This window comes from Canis aureus, chromosome 5 (assembly GCF_053574225.1).
Source record: "Canis aureus isolate CA01 chromosome 5, VMU_Caureus_v.1.0, whole genome shotgun sequence".
Taxonomy (NCBI): domain Eukaryota; kingdom Metazoa; phylum Chordata; class Mammalia; order Carnivora; family Canidae; genus Canis; species Canis aureus.
In genome coordinates this window covers 44,927,558-44,949,271 of record NC_135615.1, presented here as the reverse complement: position 1 = coordinate 44,949,271, position 21,714 = coordinate 44,927,558, and the positions used below count along the sequence as shown (strand labels likewise).

General features: G+C 37.7%; 1 protein-coding gene and 1 long non-coding RNA gene across 5 annotated transcripts in view; one reads left to right on the top strand and one right to left on the bottom strand.

The window, feature by feature from the left end:
* Nucleotides 1-12,228: 12,228 nt before the first annotated feature.
* On the bottom strand, nt 12,229-12,769 carry LOC144314110 (uncharacterized). 2 transcript variants are annotated; one of them, XR_013379786.1, is made up of 2 exons: nt 12,677-12,769; nt 12,229-12,487 (listed from the first exon to the last, which is right to left on the bottom strand). It is a non-coding gene; the product is annotated as an uncharacterized LOC144314110 (long non-coding RNA). The 2 variants fall into 2 exon arrangements; XR_013379785.1 differs by having other exon boundaries at nt 12,591-12,761.
* A 48-nt stretch (nt 12,770-12,817) lies between these two features.
* Nucleotides 12,818-21,714, top strand: part of MIER3 (MIER family member 3) — a 76,304-nt gene continuing 67,407 nt past the window's right edge. For all 3 annotated transcript variants that reach the window (XM_077897863.1, XM_077897862.1, XM_077897858.1), the window contains exons 1-2: nt 12,818-13,074; nt 15,656-15,751. The gene's annotated coding sequence lies outside the window, so the exon portion shown is untranslated. The remainder of the gene's footprint in view (nt 13,075-15,655; nt 15,752-21,714) is intronic.

The window sequence follows — 21,714 nt, the reverse complement described above, 5'->3', positions numbered from 1 at the left end:
GGAGGTTCCTCAAGAAGTTAAAAATACAGCCATCCTACCACCCAGTAATTGCACTATTATGGATTTACCCCAAAGATACAAATGCAGTGATCTGAAGGGACACCTGCCTGCCAATATTCACAGCAGCAATGTCCACAATAGTCAAACTGTGGGAAAAGCAACTGACAGATGAATGGATAAAGAAGATGTGGTCTATATATACAATGGAATATTACTCAGCCATCAGAAAGGATGGATACTTACCATTTACATCGACGTGGATGGAAGTGAAAGGTATTATGCTGAGTGAAATAAGTCAATCAGAGAAAGACAATTATCATATGGTTTCACTCATGTGGTATATAAGAAACAATGCTGAGGATCATACGAGAAGGGAGGGAAAACTGCATGGGGAGTCATCAGAGAGAGAGAAAAACCATGAGAGATTCTTAATTATAGGCAACAAACTCAAGAGTTCTGGAGTGGAGCGGGGTGGGAGGATATGGTAATTGGTTGATGGACATTTAAGGAGAGCGCATGAGGTGTTGAGCACTTGGTGTTATATAAGACTGTGAATCACTGACCTCTACCTCTAATATAATACCTCTACCTCTACCCTAATATAATAACATATATTAATAATATGTCAATTAATTGAATTTTTAAAAATTTAAATAAACACACAGATAAAGATTATTTATTTGAGAGAGAGAGAGAGAATAAGTGAGAGAGAGAGAGAGAGAGAGAGAAGGCACAGGGGGAAGGGCAGAAGCAGACTCCCCGCTAAGCAGGGACCCCGATGTGGGGTTCCATCCCAGGACTCTGGGATCATGACCTGAGCTGATGGCAGACACTTAACTGACTGAGCCACTCAGGCACTCCACCCTAATAATATCTTTTGACTCTGAGGCCTTCTATGTTGATTAAATGTAGAGAGAATGAACACTTTTTGACCTCTTCAAAACTTTCCACGTGGCTCAGCAATATTATTTTTCTCATCCCAGGTCATCTCCCTTGGTCATTTCCCAAAGTGAAAATTCCAAATTGTTATGCCCCTCAATCTTTGCCTCTACGGACAGTTGGAATTCATTGAGGCAGATCAAGTCTGAGCTTATAAAACTCCTTTATTTATTTTGTTAGTATCTTTATTGAAATAAATTGACATACGATAAACTGTATATGTTTAATGTATACAATTTGATGGTTTTGACATATGCCTACATCCATGAAACCACCCCCACCAAGATAAGGAATGTATCCAACACCCCCAAATGTTTGCTTGTGCCCCTTTGTAATTAATTTCTTCCTCTCCTGTTCCTCCTCCTTCCTTTATTTCATGCCCAGACAACTACTGATCTGCTTTCTGTCATTATAGATTAGTTTGTATTTTCTAGAATGGTATGTAAATGAAGTCATACCGTATATACTATTGCTTTTGTCTGACTTCTTTCACTCAGCATAATTATTTTGAGATATATCCATGTTCCTTTTTTTAATAAAAAGAAATAATAAAAGGAAAGAGGTAGTAGTCTCACATGGATACACCACAATTTGTTTATACATTTATATACCACAATTTGTACATTTACTTGTTGATGGAAATTTGGGTTGTTTCCAGGGTTTTAGCCATTACAAATAAAATTGCTATAGTACTGGCACAAAAACAGACACATAGATCAGTGGAACAGAATAGAGAATCCAGAAGTGGACCCTGAACTTTATGGGCAACTAATATTCGATAAAGGAGGAAAGACTATCCATTGGAAGAAAGACAGTCTCTTCAATAAATGGTGCTGGGAAAATTGGACATCCACATGCAGAAGAATGAAACTAGACCACTCTCTTTCACCATACACAAAGATAAACTCAAAATGGATGAAAGATCTAAATGTGAGACAAGATTCCATCAAAATCCTAGAGGAGAACACAGGCAACACCTTTTTTGAACTCAGCCACAGTAACTTCTTGCAAGATACATCCACGAAGGCAAAAGAAACAAAAGCAAAAATGAACTATTGGGACTTCATCAAGATAAGAAGCTTTTGCACAGCAAAGGATACAGTCAACAAAACTCAAAGACAACCTACAGAATGGGAGAAGATATTTGCAAATGACATATCAGATAAAGGGCTAGTTTCCAAGATCTATAAAGAACTTATTAAACTCAACACCAAAGAAACAAACAATCCAATCATGAAATGGGCAAAAGACATGAACAGAAATCTCACAGAGGAAGACATAGACATGGCCAACATGCACATGAGAAAATGCTCTGCATCACTTGCCATCAGGGAAATACAAATCAAAACCACAATGAGATACCACCTCACACCAGTGAGAATGGGGAAAATTAACAAGGCAGGAAACCACAAATGTTGGAGGGGATGCGGAGAAAAGGGAACCCTCTTACACTGTTGGTGGGAATGTGAACTGGTGCAGCCACTCTGGAAAACTGTGTGGAGGTTCCTCAAACAGTTAAAAATATACCTGCCCTACGACCCAGCAATTGCACTATTGGGGATTTACCCCAAAGATACAAATGCAATGAAACGCCGGGACACCTGCACCCCGATGTTTATAGCAGCAATGGCCACGATAGCCAAACTGTGGAAGGAGCCTCGGTGTCCATCGAAAGATGAATGGATAAAGAAGCTGTGGTCTATGTATACAATGGAATATTACTCAGCTATTAGAAATGACAAATACCCACCATTTGCTTCAACGTGGATGGAACTGGAGGGTATTATGCTGAGTGAAGTAAGTCAGTCGGAGAAGGACAAACATTATATGTTCTCATTCATTTGGGGAATATAAATAATAGTGAAAGGGAATATAAGGGAAGGGAGAAGAAATGTGTGGGAAATATCAGAAAGGGAGACAGAACGTAAAGACTGCTAACTCTGGGAAACGAACTAGGGGTGGTGGAAGGGGAGGAGGGCGGGGGGTGGGAGTGAATGGGTGACGGGCACTGGGGGTTATTCTGTATGTTAGTAAATTGAACACCAATAAAAAAAAATAAAAAAAAACAAATAAAATTGCTATAAATGTTTTTTTTAAATCTTTGTATGGACATATGTTTTCATTTCTCTAGTGTAAATACTTAGAAATTGAAAGGCCAGATTATATATGGTAAATGTATGTCTCACTTCTTTAGAAACTACCCTACTCTTTTCCAAAGCAATTGTCCTATATACATTCCCATCAGCACTATATGAAAATTACAAAATTTCCATATCCTTGCCAAAATTTAGTATGCTCAGTAGTTTTAATTTTTGTCATCTAATAGGTATGTAGCGATTTCTCATTGTGGCTTTAATTTGCATTTCCCCAATGACTAACAATGTTGAGCATCTTCTAATATGCTTATTTTCCATCTGTATATCTTCTTTGGGGGAATATGTGTTTAAATATTTTGCCCAATTAAAAAAATTGGGTTGTTCTCTACTTATTGAGTTTACTTTAAATTGTGGCAAAGTTTACATTTAATATAAAATTTACCATCTTAACCACTTTTATGTGTAAAATTCAATGGCAGTAAGTACTGTTGTGTTACTATCACCACCATCCTTTGTCAGAACTCTTTCATCTTGATAAGCTGGAACTCTATTTTTTTTTTTTTTTTTTGGAACTCTATCTATTAAACAATAGCTGTTTATTTTCTCTCACCTCCAGCTGGGCAACCACCATTTTACATTCCGTCCCTATGAATTTGACTTCTCTTAAATATCTCATTATCAGTGAAGTTATGTAGTATTTGTTTGTGGCTGGCTTACTTCATTTAGTGTAATTTCCTCAAGATTCATCCAAATTATAGTATGTGTTAGGATTTCTTTCCCTTTTAAGGCCAAATATGTCATTGTGTGTAACATTTTTTTTTTAATCCATTCTTCCATAAATGAACACTTGGTTACTTTTTTGGGTTACTTTTCACCTTTCCGTTTCTTGTGAACAATGCTGCAATGAACAAGAGTGTATAAATATCTGAGTCTCTGCTTTTAAATCTCATTACTGAGTTTTTAGAGTTCTCTAAACATAGTTAACATAAGACCTGTTTCAGGATTGATTCACAAACATTTTCTTCTAGTCTCTGGCTTTTCTTTTTTTTTTTTTTAACAAAAGATTTCAATTTTAAGTAATCTCCATACCCAATGTGGGGGTTGAACTCACACACCCTGAGATCAAGAGTTGCATGCTCTACCAACTGAGCCAGCCAGGCTCATCATCTGGGGCTTTTCATCTTCATTTTCTGACAAATGGGTTTTGAAGATCAGAAATTTTTAATTTTGGTAAAATACAATTTATAAATGTTCTTTTTTTCCTTCTTGGCTTTTTATCTAAGAAATTTTGCTTAACCTGAGGTCACAACAATCGGGGAATTTCTCCTGTTTTGTTATTATGTAAGTTTTAGGTTTTCTACCTGTAATTCATTTTAATTTTTTAATGACACAAGATATGGATCAGAATTAATTCTTGAGTATATGAATATCCACTTGCTTCAATATCATTTGTGGGAAAAGTGATCTTTTCTTCACTACACTGGCTTTGCACCTTTGTAAAAAATCAGCTGTTCATTTATGTACGTTTCTTTCTGAATTCTCCAGTCTGATTCATTGATCTATTTGTTTCCCTTGATGACACATTCTCTTGATTATTGTAGCTTTATAGTAAATCTTCACATGAGGTAGTGTTAACATTCCAATTTTGCTTTTCTTTTTTCAAAGACATCTTCGCAATTTCAAGTCCTTTGCACTGCCACGTGAATTTCAGAATCGACTTGTCTGTTCCTATAAAAAGCCTGCTGGGTTTTTTATTGGGATTGTGTTGAAACTGTAGATGAGTTTGAGGATAATTGACCTCTTCACAACACTGAGTTTTTCATGAACACTACGTCTCTTCCATTTATTAAGGTCTTCTTTATTTTTTCTCAACAATATTTTGTAGTTTTCAGTGTATGTATCTTGCGTATCTTTTGTCAGATTTAACCCTCAGTATTTCATATATATTTTTTAAAGATTTATTTATTTATTTTAGAGAGAGAGAAGGAGAGATAAAGTCAGGGAGGGGCAGAGGGAAAGGGAGAGAATCCAAAGTGGATTCCACCTTGAGCACAGAGCCTGATGCAGAGCTCTATCCCATGACCCTGAGATCATGAGCTGAGCCAAAACCAAGAGTTGGACACTTAACCAACTGAGTCACTGAGTATTTCATATTTCTAGTGCTATTTTAAATATTTTAATTTCAATTTCCAATTGTTCATTGCTAGTGTATAGAAATACAATTGATTTTTGTACATTGACTTTGAATCCTGAAACATTGCTAAACTCTTTTATTAATTTTAGTAGCTTTTAAGTATATTACCTCTCTTTTTCTGTATAGGTAATGATGTCTTCTATAAATAAATACAGTTTTATTTCTTTCTTCCTAGACTGGCTGATATCTATTGTTTTAGCCTTCTTGTACTGGTTAGACCCACCAATATAAAGTTGCATAGAAATGGCAGAAATGCATGTTCTCATCTTATTCTTGAATTTATGGAGGATGAACATTTCATTTCCACCATTAAATATAATGTTAGCATTATATTTTGGCAGCTGCACTTTATCAGTCTTGGTAAGTTAGTTCCCTTCTATTCCCAATTTTCTCAGAGTTTTTGTTTGTTTGTTAGTTTATTAGGGAACAATTTTTTTCTGCATGGATTTACATGATTACACGGGGTTGTTATTGTTTTATTTTTAGTTAAAAAGAAATGTATGGTGAATGATGTTGATTGATACTTGAATAGTAAGCCAATCTTGTATTCTTGCATTCTTCAAGCCCCATGTAATGTGGAATACATGAGGATAAATGCCATGTAATCATAATGTTTTATCATTTTTATGTATTGCTTGATACAATTTACACTTACAATTTTGTTTGGAGTATTTGCATGTGTGTTCATGACGAATATTGGTCTATGGTTTTCTTTTCTGTCTTTTTTTTTTAAGTGACAAGTTTTTTTTTAATTGTTATTTATTTATGATAGTCACACAGAGAGAGAGAGAGGCAGAGACACAGGCAGAGGGAGAAGCAGGCTCCATGCACAGGGAGCCCGACGTGGGATTCGATCCGGGGTCTCTAGGATCGCGCCCTGGGCCAAAGGCAGGCGCTAAACTGCTGCGCCACCCAGGGATCCCTTTAATATTTTATTTATTTATTCACTAGAGACATACAGAGGCAGAGACACAGGCAGAGGAAGAAGCAGGCTCCATGCAAGGAGCCCGATGTGGGACTTGATCTCAGGACTCCAGGATCACACCCTTTGGCCAAAGTCAGATGCTCAACCGCTGAACCACCCAGGTGTCCCTCTTTTCTGTCTAGTTTTGGTATCAGAGTTATGCTGGCCTCATAGAATGAATTGGGAAGTACTCCATGCTCTTCAATTTACCAGAAAAGTTTGTATATAATTGGTATTATTTCTTCCTTAAGTTGGTAGAACTTGGTAAAGCCATTGGCTCTGGAATTTTCTTTGAAGGAAGGAGGTTAACTACAAATTCAATTTCTTTAATAGATATAAGGCTATTCAAGTTATTTCTTCTTGAATGAGCTTTCACAGTTTACAGAATCTATCCCCTTTCTCATCTAAGTTGAATTTATTAGCACAAAGTTATTCAGAATACTTACTTCCTTATTTTCTTAACATTAGTTGTATCTGGAGGGATATCACTTCTATCATTCCTAATATTGATAATTTGTGTCTTCTTTTTCTTTTTCTGATCAGTCTGGCTAGAGGTTTGTCAATTTCAATGATTTTAAAGATCCAGCTTTTAGTTTCACAGATTTGTCGCTATTGTTTTTCACTTTTATATTTATTACATTGCTTTCTGCTCTGATATTTATTATTTGCTTTCTTCTGCTATTTTTAAAAATATTTATTTATTTATTATTTATGATAGACATAGAGAGAGAGAGAGAGAGAGAGGCAGAGACACAGGAGGAGGGAGAAGCAGGCTCCATGCCAGGAGCCTGACGCGGGACTCGATCCCGAGACTCCAGGATCGCACCCTGGGCCAAAGGCAGGCGCTAAACCACTGAGCCACCCAGGAATCCCCTCTTCTGCTATTTTGAATCTGCTTCTTTTTTTCTAGTTTCATAAGGCAAAAGTTAGGCATTTATTCCCCTAGATTTTCTTTTAAGTAGTATTTTGAGGGTTGTATCATAGTCCTGTTGACTTTGTAACAAATTTCCACATACTTGGTGGCTTAAAACAATACAAAATTGTCCCTTTACAATTTTGGAGGTTAAAAGTGCAAATTAAGATTTATTGAGCTAAAGTCAAGGTGTTGGCAAGGCCGGTTCCTTCTGGAATCTTTGAGGTAAGACTGTGTTTCTTTGTTCTTTTCAGCTGCTCTTTTAAAATTTTATTTTAAGTAATCTCTACATCCAAGATGGGACTGAAACTCATAATCTTGAGGTCAAGAATCATAAACTCTGCCAACTGAGCCAGTCAGACACCCCTTTCCCAGGTTTTTTTTTTTTTTAAGATTTATTTATTTATTTGAGAGTGTGTGTGTGTGCACACATGGTGGGAAAGGGCAGAGGGAGAGGGGAGAGAGTCCCAAGCAGACTTGCTCAATATGCACCCCAACGGAGGACCCCATCTTAGGATCCTGAGATCATGACCTGAGCCAAAACCAAGAGTCAGTGCTTAACTGAGTGTCACCTAGGCTCTCCCCTTTTTTATCTTTTAATGCTGTCTGTTCCTTAGCTAAGCCCCTTCCTCCATCTTCAAAGGACCTCATTTCAGTCTCTACTTCGGGTTCACATTGCTCTCTCAGAATGGCCTCTCCTTGGTTCCTGCACAAGGATTACCGTGATTGCATTGGCTTACTCTGATAATTCAGAATAATCTTCCTGTCTCAAGGTTCTTAACTTATCACATCTGCAAAGTCTTTTCTGTGATATGAGGTAATATCCACAGGTTCTAAAGATTGGGATGTAGACTTTTTGGGGGACCACTTTTTATTCTACCACTCAGGCATCTCATATAGTTTGATATGCTGTGTTTTCACTTGTAGTCAGTTCAAAATATTTTTTAATTTTAATTTTGATTCTTTTTCTTTGTCCCCTTTGTTGTTTAAAAGTGTGTTAGTTTCCAATTATAGTTGACCTTTGAACAACACAAGTTTGAACTGAGCAGGTCCACTTAGCTTTTGTTCAATAAATACAGTATGGTACTATAAGTGTATTTTCTCTTTCTTGCAATTTTCTTAATAACATTTTTGTCTCTAGGTTATTTTATTATAAGAATACAGTATATAATGCATATAACATTCAAAATATGTGTTAACTGACTGTTTATGCTTTTGGTAAGTTTTCCAGTCAACAGTAGGCTATTAGTAATTTACGGTTTTGAGGAAGTCAAAAGTTATATGTGGATTTTTGACTGCCTGATGAGTCACTATCCCTACCCTCCCTGCTATCCAATGACCAATTGTATATAGAGATTTCCCAAAGATCTTTCTGTTATTGGTTTTAAATTAAATTAAATAAAAAATATCGCAGTGTTCAGAAAATATGCTTATTATTAATTAAGTCATTCAAAATTTATTAAGATTTGTTTATGCTTCAGAATATGAGGCATTTTGGTAAATTTATGTATGCATTTGAAAAGAATATGTTTTTCTGCTATTTTGCGTTGGAGTGTTCTATAAACATTGATTAGATCATATTGGTTGATAGTAGCATTCAAGTCTTCTCCATTGTCTTACTTTTTCTTTATTTGTTCTATTAAATACTGAGAGAGGGTTATTGAAATCTCTGACTATAATTATGGATTTATCTACCATTCTTTGTAATTCTATCAATTTTTGCTTTATGTTTATTTGAAGCTCTGTTACTGCATTAACTTTGAAGCTTGTTGTGTCTTTGTGGTAGGTTGATATTTTATCATTGTGAATTGACGTTCTGTGTCACTGGAAAGATTCTTTGATTTGAAAGCTTTGTGTCTGATTATTAATATAGGCTCCCCAGCTTTATCTGATTTGTGTTAGTCTGGTATATCTTTACCTGTCCTCTGTTTTAGGCTTTTGTGTCTTCGTAGTTAATGTGCATTTCTTATAGGCACTATACAGGGAATCTTGCTTTTATAACCAATTGGACAGTTTCTGCCTTTTTGTTAAAATAATTTCTTTTTTGAGCAGTTTTGAGTTTACAAAAAAAATTGAGTGAAACCTACAGAGAGTTTCCATAGATCCCCCTTCACTCCTGTACCCCAGTTTCCCTATTATTAATATCTTGCATTAGTGTAGTACATTTGTTACAATTTCTTTTGTAAGGCTTTTGTAACAAAATGCCATAGGTTGGCTTAAACAACAGAAATTTATTTTTCATAATTTTGAAAACTGAGAAATCTAAGACCAATGACCCAGTCCATTCAGTCTCTGGTGAGGGCCCTCTTTCTGGCTTGTAGATGTTGGCCTTCTTTCTTTTCTGGGTGCAATTACACACACACACACACACACATACACACACACACGGAGACAGAGAGACAGAGACAAATATCACCTTCTCTTCCTCTTCTTGTAAGGCCACAGTTCTGTTGAATTAGAGTCCCACCCACATGACCTCATTTAACCTTAATTAGCTCTTAAGACCCTATATCCAGATATAGTCACTCTGGATTAGCATTTCAACAAAGGCATTTGTGGGGAACAAAATTCAGTCCATAATACAACTGATGAGCCAAAATTGATACATTATCACCTCTGTCTTTTAATTAGCATGTTTAAACCATTTATAGTTTAATTATTGATATAGTTTTAAGTTTATCATCTCACTAATTGTTTTCTATTTGTCCTCTGTGTGTTTTATTTTCCTCTTTGCTCTTTTATGTGAATAAGGCTGTTTTAAGTCTAAAAGAATTTACTGGGTTTTTCCCTGTTTTCAGTGACTAGCCTTGGGGCTGGAATATTGCCCTCTAGCTCCAATCCATTCCCCATCTCAGTGACCTGCTCTTCTCCCCCTGGGTCATGAAGATGATGGTTCAACATGCTTTGGCTTTAAAAGAAATCTGACAAGAACAATGCAAACATTTTGGAATGTCAATTTCCGTTTTTTATAACTTAGTTCTACCTATTTAGCCTCCTTAATTTCCCACAGCCTTCTTCAGATACTCTCTCTATTTTATCTTCAACCTTACAGGTAATGGTGCTCATATCCTAATTACTTTATCTTTAGTCTCAGCTTCCTCCTACCATACATTTGATCATATCTTTCCCCTTAAATACAGTTCTTTTTCCTCTCTTCTTTATATGATGAAATCTTATTGCCCTTTAGAGACTCCGTTCATGTTTTGTTACTTTCTTGTGAAGCCTGACCCTGACCCCTCCTCCATTCAAGATGGAAAAGATACCCTCCACTAGGTTCTCAGAGGGATTTGTAGGTGTGTCTGTCACAGTACTTTTCACACTATATATATTGTCAGGTCTCTATATGCATATTTTCTCCCACCAGGTGCCCAAATCTTGAGGTTCTAGAGTCCATGTATTATTTTAAAGATTTTATTTATTTATTCATGAGAGACAGAGAGAGAGAGAGAGAGAGGCAGAGACATAGGCAGAGGGAGAAGTAGGCTCCCCATGGGGAGCCCAACCAATGTGGGAATCCTGCTATCTTGGGATCACACCCTGAGCCGAAGGCAGATGCTCAACCACTGAGCCACCCAGTTGTCTTGAGCCTGCATATTATTTTAAATTACACTTTAAAATAATTCCAGGAATAATTTTAGGAATAAATTCCTGAAAAGGAATTTCAGACTGTTCTTTTTTTTTTTAAGATTTATTTATTTATTTTAGAGAGAGTGTGGGCAGGGGCAGGAGCAGAGGGAGAGAGAATCTCAAGCAGACTTCCTGTTGAACGCCTCATGGGACTCGATCCCATGACCCCAAGATCATGACCTGAGCCAAAACCAAGAGTCAGACACTCAACTGACTGAGCCACCCAGGTTCCCCCCTTTTATACTGTTCTTATATACATCAAGATTCTTGGTTGTAACCAACAGAAATGGATTTCAGTTTTGTTTGTTTTTACTACTCTTCCCTCACCCCAGCTTTATTAAACTGACAAACAAAATTTTAATGTATTTAAATGTACAGTGTGATGTTTTGATATGTGTGGTATGTATATAGGTATAAATATTCTCAGAATATTTGTTACAAGTTATGTAACATCCATTTCATCAGATAGTTAACTTTTGGATGTGTGATGAGAATATTTAAGGTCTCTTTGTGGTTCTATATTTTATACTTACAATTCAAGAGTGGTCCCACTATTATCAGGACTGATCAGAAGTGGCTCTCTCTGCTTAAATTGTACAATTTGGTTTATGATGAACACTTACTTTCATTTTCCTTCTGAGAGTCTAGGATCTGGGTATGAGATAGGCAGAGGATGCCTTCCTGACCAAGTGCCTAATTAATATCCTAGACTCTGAGTCTCTAATGAGCTTCCCTGGTAGACAACATTTCATATGTTGTAACAGATCCTTGCTGGGGGAGTTAAGTGTGTTCTATGTGACTTTACAGGGAGCAGACTCTTGAAGAATTATAACTATTTTTCTCTGAATTTTGCCCATGTGCCTTTTCTCTTTGCCAATTATGCTTTGTATCCTTTCAGTGTAATAAATCCTAGCCATGAATATGAGTATATGCTAAGTCCTGTGTATCCTCCTAGCATATCACTGAACCTTGACATGGTTTGGGGGACTTTCAACATGGAAGACATCTTTTTAAGAAAGTTTTATGATGCCTCTTCTAGAGCCTTAAAGGTTTCATTGGTTCCAGAAAGGTTTCTAGGTTAATTGTTTGGCTGGGTGTTCACACTTCCACAAGGTGGTCTGAATATGTGGCCTCCCACACTTGTGACCCAGATTTGGGATCCTGATTTCTGACAGATGCCACTTTCTCTTAGTGGATAAATAGTCCCATTGACCCTTTCCTGGACAGTGGTCAATGTCCTCGCATTTCTTTATCATAAGCCAAATAACCTTGTGAGCCTGGTTTTTGTGGGAAGCTCAAATCCTCATCTCTCATCTCAGTGAAACCATTATTATTATTACGGCCCTTGGCCTCTGATGCTAATATCGATTTATCAATATTTTCTCGAGAGGTTTGGCTCCAACTTCTGTTTTGTGTTCCTGCACCTGGGAGTTTCCTTTACTTGCTTTCAAGTTATATTAAAATTTTTTGTTAGACTTTTTTTTTAACAGCAATATTATTATTTGAGGCTGATCCTTTTATTTAAGTTCAATCCAACTGATTACTTAGAAATTGGAATTATATCTTCCTCACCTTGAATTTTCTTTAGCATGCAACCCAGAAAAGTCTGTAGAAGAGGTGAACAAATATTGCATGTCTGAATAAATGGGTTATACAGAACTTTGTTGACCCCCTCATCCCCAGTTTTGCTTCTTCACAAATTGATGTCTACGATTGTGATGTCTTTGGTCATAGCAGGTCTCCTTGTTCATAACCTAAAAGGAAATGAGAATAACTAATGTAAAAATCAAGAACTTTCCCAGGTTATTGGCATTGTCTTAGCTGGTCAATATTATAGATACTGATGAGTAAATATGCCTGAGCAGTGATAATGCTTCCAACCCCCAAGAATGCAACAGAAACAAAATCTGGGTGTGAGCATTTCACATGAAGTATCCTCTCACAGAGGCTATCATGACACCCTCATTGCCACTGACAGAAACAGAGTCCTTGAAGGGGTGGGCCATAGATTATGTCATTTAAAGCAGATCTCTCCCACCACATTCTGTGGACAATGCTGATTCTGTTTTAGAATGATAGGAATCTGAAGAATCTTGTCTGCGATCATCCATGATGATAGTTCTTCTAATTAGCTCTGTCCAGACTAGGATACTATGCAGAAAATAACTGTTGGTATTTCCAAATTCTGGATGCATAGAAGTGACACAAGTCTAATGATTGCCAGAACTCTGGAGAAGAGAGAGCTGGAATAGACAAGACTGACTATAAAGACTAAAAGGAAGAGCTAAACAAATTGGGGACAAACAGTAGAGGTATACACTAAAAGTCTGGAGGCCAAGAGGTGAGTTGCTGTTGGGACTCCTGTTATACACACTACATACACTGTGTGCAGCTCCTTTGTAGTCACTGTTTCCACCACCTCAGGGTAATCATCTGTGCAATCATTTGTTACTTATTTCCTTCACTGAACGATGAGTTCTACAAGGAGACAGATTATGTCTTACTTATTCCAAGACCTAGAGTGCCAGCATGTAGTAAATATTTGTTGAATAAGTGAATAGTCACGAGATCATCCTATGTTGAGTTTTTTTATTTTTATTTTTTACAATCCTTTCCTGAATCTGGATTGAATTCTGGATGGAATCTCCAAACTCATTGACCACCTCACAGTTCCATCAATAAAGCCCCTCCCCACACTTATTTCACCTCTATGTTTATGTAGTTCTGATATGCTGCCAGGTCAAAGCAAAGGAGTTAAGCTCTTTGTTTTTCTATTTTCATATTGGCTTGCTTTGGTTTTATAACTTCCAAACAAAAGATAGAGGAAACATTCAAGACACAGAGAAAAATGAAAGCAAACACTACTGTATTTATAATTTCACAGCACTGGCTGTCTGACATAAGGTGACCACAGGAAAATCCAAAACTTAGTCCTTTTTCATTTTTAACCACACATCATTAGGCCAATCAATCACTCCAGGCCTTCAGACTTTGACCTGAGAGGTAAAGGAGCAACCTTTTCTTTGCGTTTAACTACTTTAAAAATAGGTATTTGGTTTTTGAAATTTTCTATCTAAAATTCATTGCTACATATTTACAATGAAGTATTTGTCTCCTGACTCCCATCCACAGTAATGATCTTTATGTAATAGTTGCTGTAAGTTAATAGACATTCTTAATTTTAACTTTTAAGGGCAGGGGCATGATCTAACTATATAAAACACAGTTTCATTGGTATTCAATTCAGTGTTAACATAAGCAATATTTGTAGTTGAAGGGACTTAGTGTGATCATCCATCCCTCTTAAAGAATCATGATCTATAAATCTGAAAAACAGATTATTGTTTAGGATACCAGAATTTGTGGCAAGCCCTCCCCCTAATTGGAAGCATTTTTCAGGGTTAATATACTTTATAACCTGCATGGAAAATTTTCCAAGACGGCTTTTGTTTATCTATTTATTGAATATCTACTATGAATCAGGAACTATTCTATCTATAATAGGTGATGCAAAGATTGTTATCTGTTACTATAAATACCATAAATGCCAAAAATCTATATCAGAGTCATAATTTGATATGTCAAAAGAGAAATGTGTCAGAGGAAGCTGAGAAGTAATTAAGGGAAATGTCGTAGAGGTGACCTGAAATATGAAGAGTATTTCAGCAGATAAAGATGGGAGCAGAGCCAAGAGGAGTATCAGCACAGCTGTGGAATGATCCAGGCAGTTCAGAGGGACTGCTGTGTTGGGTACACAGAAGAGAGAGGAGGACATGTCTGGAAAAATGGGATAGGGTCAGAGAACCTGGGGTATTGAATGCTAGTCCAAGGAATCTGAACTTTATTTTCCATAGGTAATAATTAGCCACTGAGTAGTTTTGAACATGAAACAAACAGGGAAGCTTTGAGGAGAACAATAACACAATTAATATTCCATATTTAAGTAATTGCTACTCAAATCAGGGGATCTTTAAAATCACCTTGAGTATTATATTTTAAAATATAAATTTAGGGCAGCCCTAGTGGCTCAGTGGTTTAGCGCCGCCTTCAGCTCAGGGCGTGATCCTGGAGACCCGGATCAAGTCCCATGTTGGGCTCCCTGCATGGAGCCTGCTTCTCCCTCTGCCTGTGTCTCCGCCTCTATCTCTCTCTCTATGTCTCTCGTGAATAAATAAATAAAATCTTTTAAAAAAATAAATAAAATATAAATTTATAGGCTATACTTCAGGAGGTCCTGAATCATTAGGACTTTTAGTTCTGATTCATCCTGTTCTCAGGAGAGACAGCTTCCCTAGGGATGTTGACAATAGTGGTACCCATCAGGGTTCAACGGTAGTGGAGCCATTGGCAGTGTTCACTATATGGCAGTGGTAGCTGCAGCAGCAATGGCACCCAACCAGGTTGGCATGACCTTGGCAGTGGACCTAGCAGCTAAGCCCACCTTGGTTCACATTCCTTTTATGAACTAGATTCTTAAGGTTTCCTGGTGATACATTCCTATTTTGCTTAATTACCCCAAATCTTCATTGTGAGAAACCAAGTCCTCTGGCCAATACAAAAAACAAGCGGAGTTTTTAGGAATGTCCAGTCCCTATTCATTCTTTCCTACCTGCCTCTAACAAAGAGAAGAAAACATACAGTTTGTCTCTTTGTCCCCTGGGAGGAAGCCTAATGGCTTTATAGAAGAGTCTATACTTGACTTTGAAATATGCTGGAAAAAAGTCTTCAAGTTGCTAGGATGTAAAAGTATATCCACTCCCCTTTCCCGAAGACTTTGCGTTGCTCCCCTGCCTTGATATAAATTGACCTGGCATGAATTATTTGCCTAGTCAATGAGGATTCCTCTCATCTTTCTAATGCCTTGGTATTCTAAAGTCTTGATTCTTTAGCCCCCAACTTTCTCTCTGATTTTGATTCCTCAGATTTCAGAAAAGTTGCAGCTGTGATCCTGCCCAGACATTTTGGGAGGCAAGCAGCTGTCTAGTGCAGGTTTCAATTCTTTCTATTTGGTACCAGAGGTAAGTTGTATGTCTTTTTAAAATCCCTGTTTACCTTAAATAGATTTTAGGAGGGAATGCTATCCCTTAGCTTAGCTGTGAACCTTTACTCCAAGACAAGAGTGTGTGATTACACGAGTCCAGAGCTTTTGTTTTGACATGGCACTTTCTTCTCATTTTTTACCATTTGCAGGATCCAGAACTGTAACAGTAGGAGTTTTATTTTAAAATAAGAACATCTGTACTTTTCAAGAAACCTTCATTTTGACCCTAAGACTCTCAATACCGTGTTTTTCCTCCATGTAAAACTGAATAGGTCACCAAGTGCAGTCTGGAGAGGCGAGCAAAGATGAAGATGTTACGCACACGGGAAGTAGGAGGATATGTGCTCCAAAAGGAAGCATGTCCTATGAAATAGCAGGAGCCAGACTTCCTGGGAAGATGTTTGCCTAGCAAAGCTCAAGGACTTTTCTATCTTACCACTGACACTGCATGGTCACTTATAGGTGACCTTGAAATATTATTTTAGATTAATAAGGAAATTTCACCTGAAGAAATGTTTCAGTATATATCAGAATTATCTCATTGCTAGAAATATAGATTTCTAGGCACCACACTAGACCTCCAGAGTAGGAGTATTTAATATCTAGGTAAATGTGTGTACATTTATGTGTGTGTATGCGGGCTGAAGGTAGGAAGCTTGGTCATATTTTTAAATGAGTAAAATGACTTTAATAAGGGCGTAACAGGTAAATCCAAAGTAGCTAATGACCAATACTGATAAACTATGACAATATTGAACAATTGCTGAATTTTAAGTGACATTTTTCCATTATTAAATCAGACTTTTTATTTTGAGTTGGAGATTTACATGCAGTTGCAAGAAATAACACAGAAATTCCATAATCCTTTTACCCACTCATCCCTAGTGGTAATATCTTACAAAACTACAGAACAATATCACAACCAGGTATAGGCATTGATACAATTGAGATACAGAACAAAACATTTCCATCACCACAAAGATTTCTCATGTCACTCTTTTGTGGCCAAACTGACTTCCTACTGGCTACCCTGTTCCTTGACTCCTGCCTACTGCTGTTCTCTGTTGATCTGATTTGTCTTTCAAAAATGTCAAATAAATGGAAGCATATATTCTGTAACCTTTGGGGTTGTTTTTTTCACTCAGCATAATTTCATGGAAATGTATCCAAGTTGTGTGCATCACTAGTTTGCTTCCTTTTGTTTTTGAGTAGTATTATATGATATGGATGTACCACAGATTGTTTAATCATTTACTCTTTAGAGGATATTTGAACTGTTTCCAGTTTGGGGCTATTATGAATAAAACTACGTAAACATTTATGTACATATTTTATGTGAACATAATTTTTCATTTCTCTGTTGTAAATGCCCAGGAGGGCAACTCCTGGGTAGTATGGTAGTTGCATATTTCATTTTTAAAAGAGATTATTTATTTGTTCATTTATTTATTTTCAAGAAAGAGGGACAGAGAAAGAGAGTGCATGCCTGCATCCATGAGCAGGGCAGGGGTAAGGGGGCAGAGCGGTGGAGGGAGGAGCAGAGGGAGAGGGACAAGCAGACCTCATGCTGAGGGTGGAGCCTGAGGGAGAGGAATCCTACCATCAGATTGGGACCCAAGCCAAACCAACAGTTGGTCACCCAACCCACTGAGCAACCCAGGTGCCCCATCATGTTTTGTTTGTAAAGAAACTGCCAGACTCTTTTCCAGAGTGGTTATACCATTTTACATTTTCTACCAGTTATATGAGTGATTGGGTTTCTCCACATCCATATTGTGGAGACAGCACAGCATTTTGTATTGTCAGTGTTTGGGATTTTAGCTGTGTAGAGTGATATTTCATTGTGGTTCTAATTTGCAATTCTCTAATGGCTAATGATGTTGAACATCTTTTCTTGTGCTTATTTTCCATCTGTGTATTTTCCTCAGGGAAATGTCTCTTTATGTCTTTCGCTCATTTTTTAATTGGATTGTTTGTTTTTCACTGTTGAGTTTTCAGAGATCCTTATATATTGTAGATATTATTCATTTGTCAAGATTGCAAATATTTCCTCCTACTCCACAGAACCTGGGAACTACTGTGCAAATAAAATCAGTCTAGTGCTTTTCTAGTTACATTAGGATCAAAAAATTGTTTTGTGTAAAGGAGCCAGTTCCTGTGATCTCTACCTGACAGCTTCAGTACCCATGACTACAGAGACCCGAGTGCCCCTAGAGGCCATGCCTGGTAGTGCCAGCAGCTCTCAGGTCTGGCAAAGGCTGAAGTTCAGGTGGCCCTGAGGAAGTTATATTGGTGAGAGCTTTGCAGGGTTGGAATCAGGGACAGCTGCAGTGGCTGGCCCCTTCCTACTTGGAAATGTGTTTCCCAAGGGCAGAGCAGAAGAATGGTGGAAACCAGAATAGTCAACAGATTACAGTGGCAGGTGGTAATAGGACTGAGACAACTCTTACCACAGCTCCACACAGAGAACCCAGATACAGAGTTAAAAAATATAAAATGAGAAAGAATAAAAGCTGTGAAAGTGGGGCTGTAGTCATCTGGGTGCAGTAGAGAAAGCTCTTCAGCATCACTGCTTAAGAATTTAGAATAATCATGCATCAGCCATCATCTTTAACTTATGAAATAATAACAGGTAGTGTATGAGTGCTTTTTTTGTGCCAGGATTCATCTAGTACTTTATATATACATTATTGCTAATCTTTGTGTAACAGGTAAAATATAATGAGCGTATTGAACCAGTATATTTTTGTCCCAGGTAGTCTGTGGGCTAACTCATCTCATGGATCCCATTTCCAGAACCCCTCCTGAGGCATTCAGAACAAAGAGGTTAATGTCATAGCATAAAGCAGACACTACTTCCATCAAATGGTTAAGCTATTGAAGACATCTGCCCCAAGATAAAAAGAGGATACAACATAGAAAAAGTGTAAAGTTTAAATGCTGAATTTTAAGTGACATTTTTCCATTATTAAATCAAACTTTTTATTTTGAGTTGGAGATTTTAGGTCCTTAGAGATTTTAAGGAAAAAGGGGGGTATATAAAGAGAAAGATAGGGGCATCAGGCTGGCTCAGTTGGTAGAATGTGTGACTCTTGATTTCAGGGATGTGAGTTCATGCCCCACATTGGGCATGGAGCCTACTTAAAAATAAATAGGGGCATCTGGGTGCTTGAGCATCTGATTCTTGATCTCAGCTCGGATCTTGATCTCAGTGTCATGGTTCAAGCCTCGCCTTAGGCCCCATACTGGTTGTGGAGACTTTTTAAAAAATAAATAAATAAAATCAAATCAAATCTTTAAAAAAGAGAAAGAGAAAGAGAGCGTTTTTTTTTTTCTCTTTGCTCCTCAGGGCTGATACTTGGAATAGGGTTAGAAATATCTAGTGATTATTAGAAATATCTAGGGATTTAAAGAATATCAGGCTTGGTGACCTCCTTCCCCAGGTACTTTCTTGGGCTGGGATTCTTTCTTTATGCCTGGGAAAGGTTGTGGGATGAGGAGGGGGGTGATTGGCAGAAGCTGTGGCTTCCTGGGAACAGAACCAGGGAGTAAGCCCGCCCTATTCTCCTACCTCCTTCTAATGGCCTTCCAGGGATTCTCAGTGGCCAAATAATTCTCAGTGGCCAACTAGAAACCAGTAAGCAAGAGCCACAAAAAGAATCCAAAGAAGTTAGCCTCTGAACAAAGAGCAGAGTGGAGGAGAGTGAAAATAGGAGGGACAAATGGAAGACAGGTGGCACACCTGCTTACCTTTGTCGTACATTCAGTTCCTGTCTTAAATCATCCTTTCCTTCACCTACCATCATCCTTCTAGTATCAGTTTAGACATCATTTTCCTCTAGAAAGCCCTTCTTGGTCCCCAAGACTAGGCTGGATACCCCTCCTCTCTGTTCCTACGATAATCATGGTCAATATATTTAGATTTATGCTGTGGCTGACACTGTTCTAAGTAAGCTTTATGTGTTAACACATTTATTCATTGCAATTTTGTTAGAAATGTACTATCATTATACCCAACTTACAGACAAGAAAACTGAGGCACACCACAGTTCACTGATTAAGGTCATACAAGTAATGAGTGTTGGGACATATATTTGAGTTCAGGTTGACAGGAGCTGGAACCCATGCTCTTAACTACTGTGCTAAACCACTTTCAGTTCCAAACTATATTTATCCGTAGACCATTCACAATGCCTGGTACATAGAAGGTACTCAGTAAATACTAGAGGATTTATTAGTTAGTTAATTAGTGTATGTAGGATAGGAGTCCTAAGTCATTTTTTTTAAGAACATATGAATGAGAAGGATTTGTTATCTAGCTTTTGCTTTGTCCCTAGCAAAAGCTTACACAAGATTGTGTTTTAATGTCCAAGGTCTGGCTAAGAACTTCTGATACACCAGAATTTATTATCCTGGTTGCTCTTGGGGGAGTTCGTGTGTCCATATGATGGAGGATCTTACAGCATGATTTCTGCAAAAACCATTAATGGTGTCCACTTCAGCAATTATATTTATCATTTCCCACCTGGGGATTCAAGCCCTAGCCTTTGCTCCCATGGATGTGCAGTAACTTATGGATCTGCTGCTATGTCTGACGCCACAGTTTCTGCAAAAACCATTAGTGGTGTCTGCCTCAGCAATGAGGTACAGGAATTGGCTCATGGAAGGAATCAAAGAAAAGAGGAAGGTAGCTATGTGAATGAGTTGTGGGAAGATGGTCTAATATACAGGAAGGAAGCAGCTCTAACAGGGAAACAATGAAGATGGCATATCAGATTCATTTAGGTGAAGTGTTAAGCAGAGATCTTGCAAAAGTGAAGAGAATAAAAAAACTGGAATTTTGGGGTATACTCCCGGATGACAGGCACCATGTTTTAGATAATGATCCATTTTATCATTACAGCAATCCAGAGGGATACTTTTCAGATTATGAACGAGAAAACTGGATATTAAGTACTTGCCCAAGGTTATCTAGAAATAGGCCATGGTAAAATTTGAAGCCTGTGCTCTTTCTATATGGCTCAGAGCCCACAAGGTACATAGCTGAGAGCCCCAATGTGCTAAGTGCTGAGGATATGCTAGCGAAGAAGGCACATTCATAGCCTGAAGAATCACATTAATCTTTGCAAAACATGCAATGGTGGGATCGGATGGGATTGCAAGGGCATCTAACTCAGCTTGGTGGAAGTGGAAAGAAACATTGACCTTAAGGAAGGTATACAAAGGAAGTGAATTCAAATGGAGCTTTGACAGATTGAGGATTAAGGAAAGGAAGTAGGCAGTATATTCCAGGAAGAAGTTAGAGCTGATACAGATACCTGAAGATCTCCCAGAACTGCCAGTGGCTCAGCAGGAGGTAGGATGCTGACAAGAGTTAAGGCAGGCCTGATAGACAAGGGTCCAAATGTGTATGGCTTTGTGTAATAAGTTTGTTTATTTATTTATTTATTTATTTTATTTATTTATATATTTTTTTGTGTGTAATAAATTTATAATAGATTCTGGACTTTATCTTGTGAGCCATGAGGAGACAATAGATTGACACTACCAAATGTGTTTTATGGAAGGATCACTGGCTGTGGTTCAAAGAATGAATTGGAGGGGACAAGAATGGTGGCAAGAATGATAGCTTGAACTAACATAGTGACACTAGGGAAGAGAGAGATTTTCAGGAAGTATCAAGAGGGCAGAATCAACAGGACTTGGTGTCTAAGAGATGGTGAGGAGTAAAGGAAAGAGGAGTCAATCATGATGCCATGGCTTTTGATTCAGACCACTAAAAGGTGAAAGTTATTGGTAATCACTGAAGCAGGGAATGCAGGAAAAGGAACAGGCATGGGGCAGATTATATTGACTTTAATTTGGGACATCCAAATGGAAAGATCCAATAGGCTGTTGATTATATGGGTCTGGACCTTAGGATGGAGACCTAGACTAAAT